Below are 8,930 nucleotides of genomic sequence, written 5' to 3' on the forward strand. Positions count from 1 at the left end.
TTATGTTTAAGGAGTATTTTTCCCAAAAGTAACTATCATTATCAAAATATAGTTTATACTTATAATAAATATGTGAGAAGCGCACAAGTAAAAGTAATAGGGAAAAATAATACTATTCTTCAGCAATGACGTTGCTGTTTATAAATAAATAAAATACAAACTCCATGTAGTATTGAATGAACACTACGCCTCGGAGAGTCTAAATGAATGACATACAGACCCCAGGCGGTAAGTGAACATTACGCCTCGGAGAGTCTAAATGAATGAAATACAGACTCTAGGCAGTATTAAGTGAACAATACGCCGCGGAGAGTCTAAATGAATGAAATACAGACTCCAGGCGGTATTAAGTGAACAATAAGCATCGGAGAGTCTAAAATATAGACTCCAGGCGGTATTAAGTGAACAATACGCCTCGGAGAGTCTAAAGTAGCCTTTAATCCTAGGTAGGTTAGTTTAAAGGTTTAAAATGTGGCCTAGTGTATAACTAGGAAAATACGTTATGATGGTTTTATATCTAGAAAGTACCGTGACGACACTTATTACCTTAAAGCCATGAATTATAAGGTAATTGTAAAGATACTTGTAACCATACTGATTGACGGATGTAAACACGACGACCTGTTGGCGTCGAAATGAATGTGACATTTGTCACCCCTTGGCTTGGTCGGCCGGGATTGTAGCTAGCAGTCAGGATGTGGGATGGTCTGTCCCGTATAGATCTATACACATAATGCCCGCTCTCCCTCCAGGAGACTCTGGTTACCACTCGACAACGGTGAAATCCGCGTCATGAGGATGTATCTCGTGTTTTGATTTCTATATAACTTTCTTTTCACTAAAAGTACGAGTTTTTAGAATATAGATATAACTAAGTTCTCCTTCATGAAAGTTATGGTTGGTTTCTAAACTCTACCTATTATAGTTTACTTGAGAGGTTATCTAGGTACCTTTGCTATCCAAAGGTGTTGAACTGGAGTAAGAGTTTTAATATCTAATCAGATATACATAATATATAACTAGGACTTCAACGACACTCGGACAGATAACCGGATGCTCTAAGTCCACAACCAAACAAGGAACAGGAAATAAAGCGGGCTATCAGTCCTAAGTCCTTCAAACCCTACTTATATAACTATATCTATATAGACATGAATCTAACAAAAGTATAAGTTTAAAAGACTTTGATAAAAGCTTAATAATTTAAAAAGGGATTTTTGTACTTTAAAAGAGATGTGAAAACAAGATTTGAAAACCTTTAGCTGAATAAAACAGTTTATCATGCAAAAATCTATTTGCCTGACGGTTATTAATCACATGTGATTGATATAATAGGTTATCGGTTCAACTTGTATTCCCCCCCCCCCCCATAAAAGCATTTAAAATCATTTAAAAGGTTGATTAAGGGGTATGAACTCACCTGTGGTGGGTGATTCGGATGAACGGATGGTATAGGATGCTAAGTGTCAAGTGAGGACTTGAACACACACGTGGATCCTATTGAACATGTAATGATACATTTATATATCTAATTAGTCATTTAATAACTAATTAAGCAAGTAAAGACATCCTAATACTTGAAAACACTTTGCTACAAGTGCTAGGAGTACTAAAGGTTGCATCTAAAGAGAGTATGGCCTCACATTGGAGTTTACTCCCCATATGGTAGCACCATATGGGTTTACGGTTCTGGGACCATCTCCCCCATGCGTTTACGGCCGTAAACTCATGGAAATGGTGCCATTGGGTGTTTTAAGGTCCTAAACCACACAAGGAAGTAAGCTAGACTCGAATCCAAGGCTTAGGAAGTGACTAGGGCTCGAAATGGCCCTTTGTTGGAGTTTACAGTCCTTGGACCACTCCTTGGGAGTTTACGGTCGTATACTCATGAGTTTACGGTTGTAAACCCATGAGTTTACGGCCGTAATCTCATGGTTACCCAACCATTTCGTGTTTTGGTGTCTCTAGCTCATGCATGCAAGGTTCTTGTCCTTTATACAAGCCATAGAAGGTGTTAGGGGCACCTAAACCCCACTTGAAGGTGTTTACGGTCCAAGGAGATCTTCTTCAACCGTAAACACATATGTTCTTGGGGATTTTGATGTTCTTCAAGGGTTTAACATGTATTCTAAGCAAACAACTAGTTAGGAGGAGTGTACTTACTTATAGGAGGCTTGTAGGAGTGTTTAAGGGCCAAGAACAATAGTGTGTGTTCTTGGTGTTTTGAAGAACACTTGAAGATCTAAGAAAAGAGGAGATTTCCATGGATGAAATCGAGTATAAACACTAGATAAAGTGTTATATGAACGAATCAAGGAAAGAAATACTTACATTTTTGGAGGATTGGAAGAAATGTGATATGATACTTGAGAGAGAATCTTGGTTGTTCTTGAGTTAGGAAGTGAAAAGTGAGCCAAAAATGACTAAGTGTCATATTTATACTCTTTAGAGTTTACGGCCGTAAACTCCATGTTTAGGGCCGTAAACTCCAAACTCTTGGAGTTTTGAGACTTACGTGATACACGACAACCTCTAAAGTATACTCTCTTTTATTTGTTCGCTTGACGAGTATAAAATAAAAACACCCAACAGACTGAAAACCGGCCAAAAACGTACTAAAATGAATTTGGATTTAATTTGATGTGCTTGACTGCGGAGTTTATACAAATGAAAATTTCGGGTTGTCACATCATCCCCCCGTCAGAGGGAATTTCGTCCCGAAATTAAAGTTCAAGCACACGCGTAGATACAATTTAGTGAAGCAAAAAGATGAGGATACTTTAGCTTCATCAGATCCTCTCGCTCCCAAGTGAAATCAGGTCTTCGCTTGGCATTCCAGCGAACCTCCACTATCGGGATACGGCTTTGCTTTGTTCGCTTGACCTCTCGGTCCATGATCTCTATAGGTTCCTACACGAATTTGGGGCCCTTATTGATTTCGATCTCGACGTGTGGGATTTCGAGAGTCACGTCGGACAAGCACTTTCTCAAGTTTGAGACGTGGGCAGATTAGGGTGGGAATTATGGAATCCCTGAAATAGTTGAGGTCTGACGGAAGCTGGACCAACTCTTATCATGAATCTTTGGTGGTCCTAAGTTCTTGGGAAGATAGAATGTTTCAGTACTTAGAACATAATGTACTTCCATGGTTAGATCATCACTTGGCGTGATCGCCATTCTGAAGTTCCAAAAGTTCTCTCTTACTGGGGGTGTAGTCCCCGGGTTGGTTCTTAGAAGGCTCAGGTCGTCTTCGGATTCGTATTTCCTACTGATTAGTTTTCGGAGGTTTTCTGGATCATTGGAGGTATTGGCTATACACTGGCATCTATTGGTTACGTGACATCTATCTCGACCTAGTGCAAAATGGACCTGCACTTCTGACTCTCGAGGTGTTCCTAACGGAATATCTCAAAGTCAGTATGATAGAGAGTTTTACCAGACGATGTTTAGAAAATTTCAACTTTTGTCACCGTCTAATAGATGCTTTCACAGTATGATTCCTAATTGGAAAGAATCATTCTCTTACTTGCTTTGTTGTTTCATGGATAGCAGCCTCTGATCAGGGCTAACTTCGTCCTAAGAGATTTTCCGAAGCGCTTGACTATTTAAGGAGGTGGTTCTACTATATCATTAGGGATAGTATTCTTTGGAACACCTAGTAGTATAACAAATCTCTAAGGCTTGCTCCATTCTCCATTGCGTCTGCTCCCTCCAGTTTGTAGGGAGCGCATGTTCTTGTATAACCCACCGACTAACACCTAGACTGGTGTCGAGTCTTCAATCTCTTTATGATCTAGGTTATAAAGCTTAACGCAACTTACCATCTACTTTATTCAAGTAATCTTGGTTGCGGAGGTAGTCATGTGGTTCTTAGCATCCTAGTATTAACTTTGGAGAATGCAGTCTATCGTCTATAGGGTGACGGTGACTTTTCCCGCATGACGAGGCACTATCTCCACTTTTCCCGTCCTAGGCACCTCTCGTTTGTATCTGGATGAACGAAGTGCCTGAGTAGGGCAAGTACCCCTTGCAACTACTCTTCCGATGTTACCGAGTTTCTCTATCTAGATTAAACCTAGATAGCATAAGATTCTGTTACTCAGAACCTCTAATTTCCTCATCCATTCGTCTCAGAGTTTAACCTGTCACAGCTTTCCAGGTTTCATAGCTTACTGCTGAGATGCTTAATTTTTGTGGGATTAGGCGTGAATGGATGGTCGTAGTCAATGCTTTTGACTCTTACGACTTGAGTTACTTTTCCTAACTGAGGGTGTCAGCTAGTATGTTGGCTTAACCGGGATGACAACAAATTTCGGATTTGTAGTCATTTTAGTAGCTCAACCCACCATTGTTTCCTTGTCTTCAGCTCCTTCACTAAGGGTATATGACGAAAGACTTTATTTTAAAATTCATGGTAGACCTCATACTCGGCTCAATCACTATTACTCAGTGTATACAAGTCGTATATAATTGAGATTTACAGGATGTTCAGATGTGTGGCCCCTCCCCAAACCCACAACCAAACAAGGAACAGGGAGTAGGGAGGAAGCACCCATCTTAAATCTTATCGATCTAAATTATATACCACCCTAACGCATATACTCAGTAGTAGTAAGTTAATCCTATCAGTTCTTTCTCTTGATTCACGAACCTGGTTGCGCGGTGCAAATGGTATTTCTGGGGGATCTATTGAGTAGGCCTCGGGCGGTTATTGTCTTCCGGAATATCTATAGTGCCTTTCGCTTTAGGTTTTAAAGTCTAACGGGGCTGGTTAACGGTGCGTGGTACCCCTCTCCTGGGTACTTTTGAAGGGTGGATAAGAGAGACGACTGACGGTTCGCATTAGGTTTTCTTATTAGGTTCGGAAGAACCTTTATTTGATGCTCAGGATAGGGTGAAAGTTCTTTTACACAGCGCCAGGAATTCTCGCATGGTTGAACCAAGTCAAGCCATGACTGACGGTAGTGTCGAAATTTACAATCATCGACACGATATGGAATGAAGATCGATAGGACCATGTGCTGAACAGGGCACACAAGTTCTTAGCGTCTCGGGGTTCGTCCACGGTATCACTATCGTGGATACTTGGACCGACATGGTTCACGCTGAACTTTAGGGGTCCTGATGTTTCGGAATAATGTACTTTTCATGAATGAATTTCTCGCGAGGCGTCTCTATAACCGCCTAGTATACACTAGTCATGTATAATTAAGATTAAAAGGACTGTTGACTGAGCGACTCCGCCCTAAATCCATAACCAAACAAGGAACAGGAGATAAGGCAACATCACTCACTCGAGGTCTATCAATCTTAATTATAAATGGCCTTAACGTATATACTAAGCCATCATAGCTTTACCTGATGGGTTTTTAAGTGTTGCCACTGTGCTGCGACTTTCACCTTAACGAGGGAGTAATTACAATTAGAATTGATAATTTTTAAGTTTTCGATTAGTTACTTAAGGTTGAGAAGCGTACCAAAATTCTACCGGGTTTCTTTATGTTTCCCCTAGGTATTAGGGTTAGACTCCTCCTGCGTTCTTGTCATCCCCTTCAGTTGGGCAATCCCTCTTGAAGTGCCCAATTTCACCACATAGGTGGCATACTGGACTGGTCCCTACATTGGTGGTTGATGTAATGAACTCAACCGAGGTTCTACAGAAGCGAGAGGTATGCCCCTTCATGTTGCACCTAACACAAAGGAGTTCTCGACAGACTACATAATGATGGTAGTCACACTTGCTGCAGCGGGGAAGGTTTCCTAAGTATGGTTTTCTTGGTGTTGAGGCAGAAAGGTTTACAGAGGCATTGACCACTTCACCTCGTTGTCCTTCGGAAGGTCCTTGAGTCGAGGTACTTCCCTCCTCATTCTCAAACTTCCTTTTCAGTAGGTTAGGTTGGAGTTCTTGGGTGGCTTTACACACCGGTGCTGGTTGCTGCTGTCCATTGCTATGATCGGGATTCCTGATAGGGCTCCTGCTAACATTGGCGTTGTTGGCGTTCAGGTGAGCCATGACAGCTGCTACGGCTGCTAAAACTGTAGCTTGAAACGTAACTTCATCGATTTGAAGAATCGGTGTCTTACCAACAGGTTGGTTACGTTTCTTTGGAGGCATGGCTCTTCCTACACGAAAAGGAACACAAGCTGATGAGAAACGATGGTTAACCCTAGACGTATCTTTCTTTACTATGATAGGCATAAATATTTCTCGCGCCTTGATTTATGGTTATCTGAGCGTCGACCTACATCCCTATGATGCAGCCTGTGTAACAGAGTAGGAGTAAGTGTATCGGAAAGCCATAAAATGGGTGTCGTTCCTACTAAGTTATCTTTATATTGGAGAGGTTCACTCTCCGGCTTTGAAAATATTTGAGAGAAGTTTGGAACGAAGATTACGGAAGAAAATGCTCATGAGAACTTATGGCTAAACACTCTCAATCGAGGTTTTGTGATCTGATCTATTTATATTAATCGCGACGGGAAAGACGATTTGCCTAACACATAGTGTGAGTAGTGTAATCACTAGCTCACTAAATTGTATTATTTTATTGATTATTAGCGTGACGTTAAAGAGGTAGAAACACTTCTCGGGTTCCATGCATTGGCTCCCTCTGTCCACCTCTTATCCCTGACTGGAACAAGCGTTGGTTTCCTCCGGGTATCTATATAGGGTTCTCTGCTCTCGCAGACATATTGAATTTCTGCTCCGCCTTACTTCCGATTCTGACTCTGAGTGTCATCACTTCATAATGGATGACTGGAATCTCAGAAGTTCAGGCAAATTTCCCACCGATGTCCCTAAAAGGTATAGGCGCATGGTGATTTCAATAGTCTCATCACTGATCGTTTATTCCCTACTTGGAAATCTTCTCGATGAACCTCTTCTGGGTCTGTATCGACTCTTCTGCCGATTATTGAAGTGGATAAGGTTTTCTAAAGGGGTTCGTGCGAGAATGGGAATGTCTAAAGAATCTTAAGAGATTATTAAAACATTTTACTGGGTGACCCATATCGAGTCCTGCTATAATTACAAAGTGTACACAAATCATATATAACTTAGATCTGATAGGCCTTCGAATATGTGATACTACTCTATATCCACATCCAAACAAGGAAAAGGAAGTAGAGCGAAACCACACATTCTTAGCCTATGAGGTCCTCACTATATATAACGTTGGTAGTATACACTCTGTAATCATAGGTCCATCAATAAGGATCTCTTTTAGTTTTCACACAAGGTTATTTATGGTTCCTAAAATACCTCTATAGTATTTTAATTACATGTTTGATTCTTAACTTCTGAACATGCTTTTGGGTTTATTGTGAGTCTTTTAGTATCCTAAAATACTCCTATAGTATTTTAAACTTTATGTTTGGCTCTAGCATTCCTATTTGGTAAGTTTCAGACTCATTGCAACACCACCAACACTCCCAAGCACACGTTAGTCGCATCTCGAATAAATATAGTTGATCAGGTTATATTTATTCCAGCTTACGATTACATAACTGCCCAGGTTTGACGGTAATGCTCAACATCCAAAGACTTTTATTCTTACTATTCTCGTGATATTTGTTCGGGTTCTTATATTCTGGATGTTCTTATACTTTTGTAAAATATGGTTATATTTTAAAGTATAATTCTTGGTCAGAGTATTTTATCCCATTGTATTTATAGGTTGTATATCTTTTATGATTTGATATACTGAGCACACTATAAACAATGCTCTGATACCAATCTGTCACACCCCAAAACCGGAACGGCGGAAACGTTCTGGGGTGGAGGACGTCATGTCAAGTATCACAACATATGCAGTATAGTAAATCAAAGTACAACAACCATTGCATTAATAGTAATAATTTTACATAGGTTACATTTAACAACAATATCAAAAGTAGATATAGGAAATAACATAAGCTGCAGCTTGGTACTAGGCTGACTTTGCAAAAGCTCCCGGAGTGTACCTGTCTACTGACAACCTAAGAATACAAGTTATTTTGAAAGAGAGTATCAGCATTATAATGCTGGTGAGTTCATAAGTATTTTAATGACATTGGTGTAAATACATGTTTTCTTCAAATTAATCACATTAGATGATGGTGATTGAGTTTACAGAGAATTAGAATCCCTTCCAGGAAATCCTATATTTCCTAATAAAAGTAGTCTTCTACCAAGACCCGATTGTTTTATGTTTAAGGAGTATTTTCCGAAAATTAACTATCATTATCAAAATATAGTTTATACTTATAATAAATATGTGATAAGGTCAGAAGTAAAAGTAATAGGGAAAAATAATACTATTCTTCAGCAATGACGTTGCTGTTTATAAATAAATAAAATACAAACTCCAGGTAGTATTGAATGAACACTACGCCTCGGAGAGTCTAAATGAATGACATACAGAACCCAGGCGGTATTAAGTGAACAATAAGCCTCAGAGAGTCTAAATGAATCAAATACAGACTCCAAGCAGTATTAAGTGAACAATACGCCGCGGAGAGTCTAAATGAATGAAATACAGACTCCAGGCGATATTAAGTGAACAATACGCCTTGGAGAGTCTAAAATACAGACTCTAGGCGGTATTAACTGAACAATACGCCTCGGAGAGTCTAAAGTAGCCTTTAATCCTAGGTAGGTTAGTTTAAAGGTTTAAAATGTGGCCTAGTGTATAACTAGGAAAATACGTTATGATGGTTTTATATCTAGAAAGTATCGTGACGACACTTATTACCTTAAAGCCATGAATTATAAGGTAATTGTAAAGGTACTTGTAACCATACTGATTGACGGATGTAAACAAGACGACCTGCTGGCGTCGAAATGAATGTGACATTTGTCACCCCTTGGCTTGGTCGGCCGGGATTGTAGCTAGCAGTCAGGATGTGAGATGGTCTGTCCCGTATAGATCTATACACACAATGCCCGCTCT

Source organism: Lactuca virosa, chromosome 5 (genome assembly GCF_052849685.1).
Source record: "Lactuca virosa cultivar CGN04683 chromosome 5, Lactuca_virosa_CGN04683_v6, whole genome shotgun sequence".
Taxonomy (NCBI): Eukaryota; Viridiplantae; Streptophyta; class Magnoliopsida; order Asterales; family Asteraceae; genus Lactuca; species Lactuca virosa.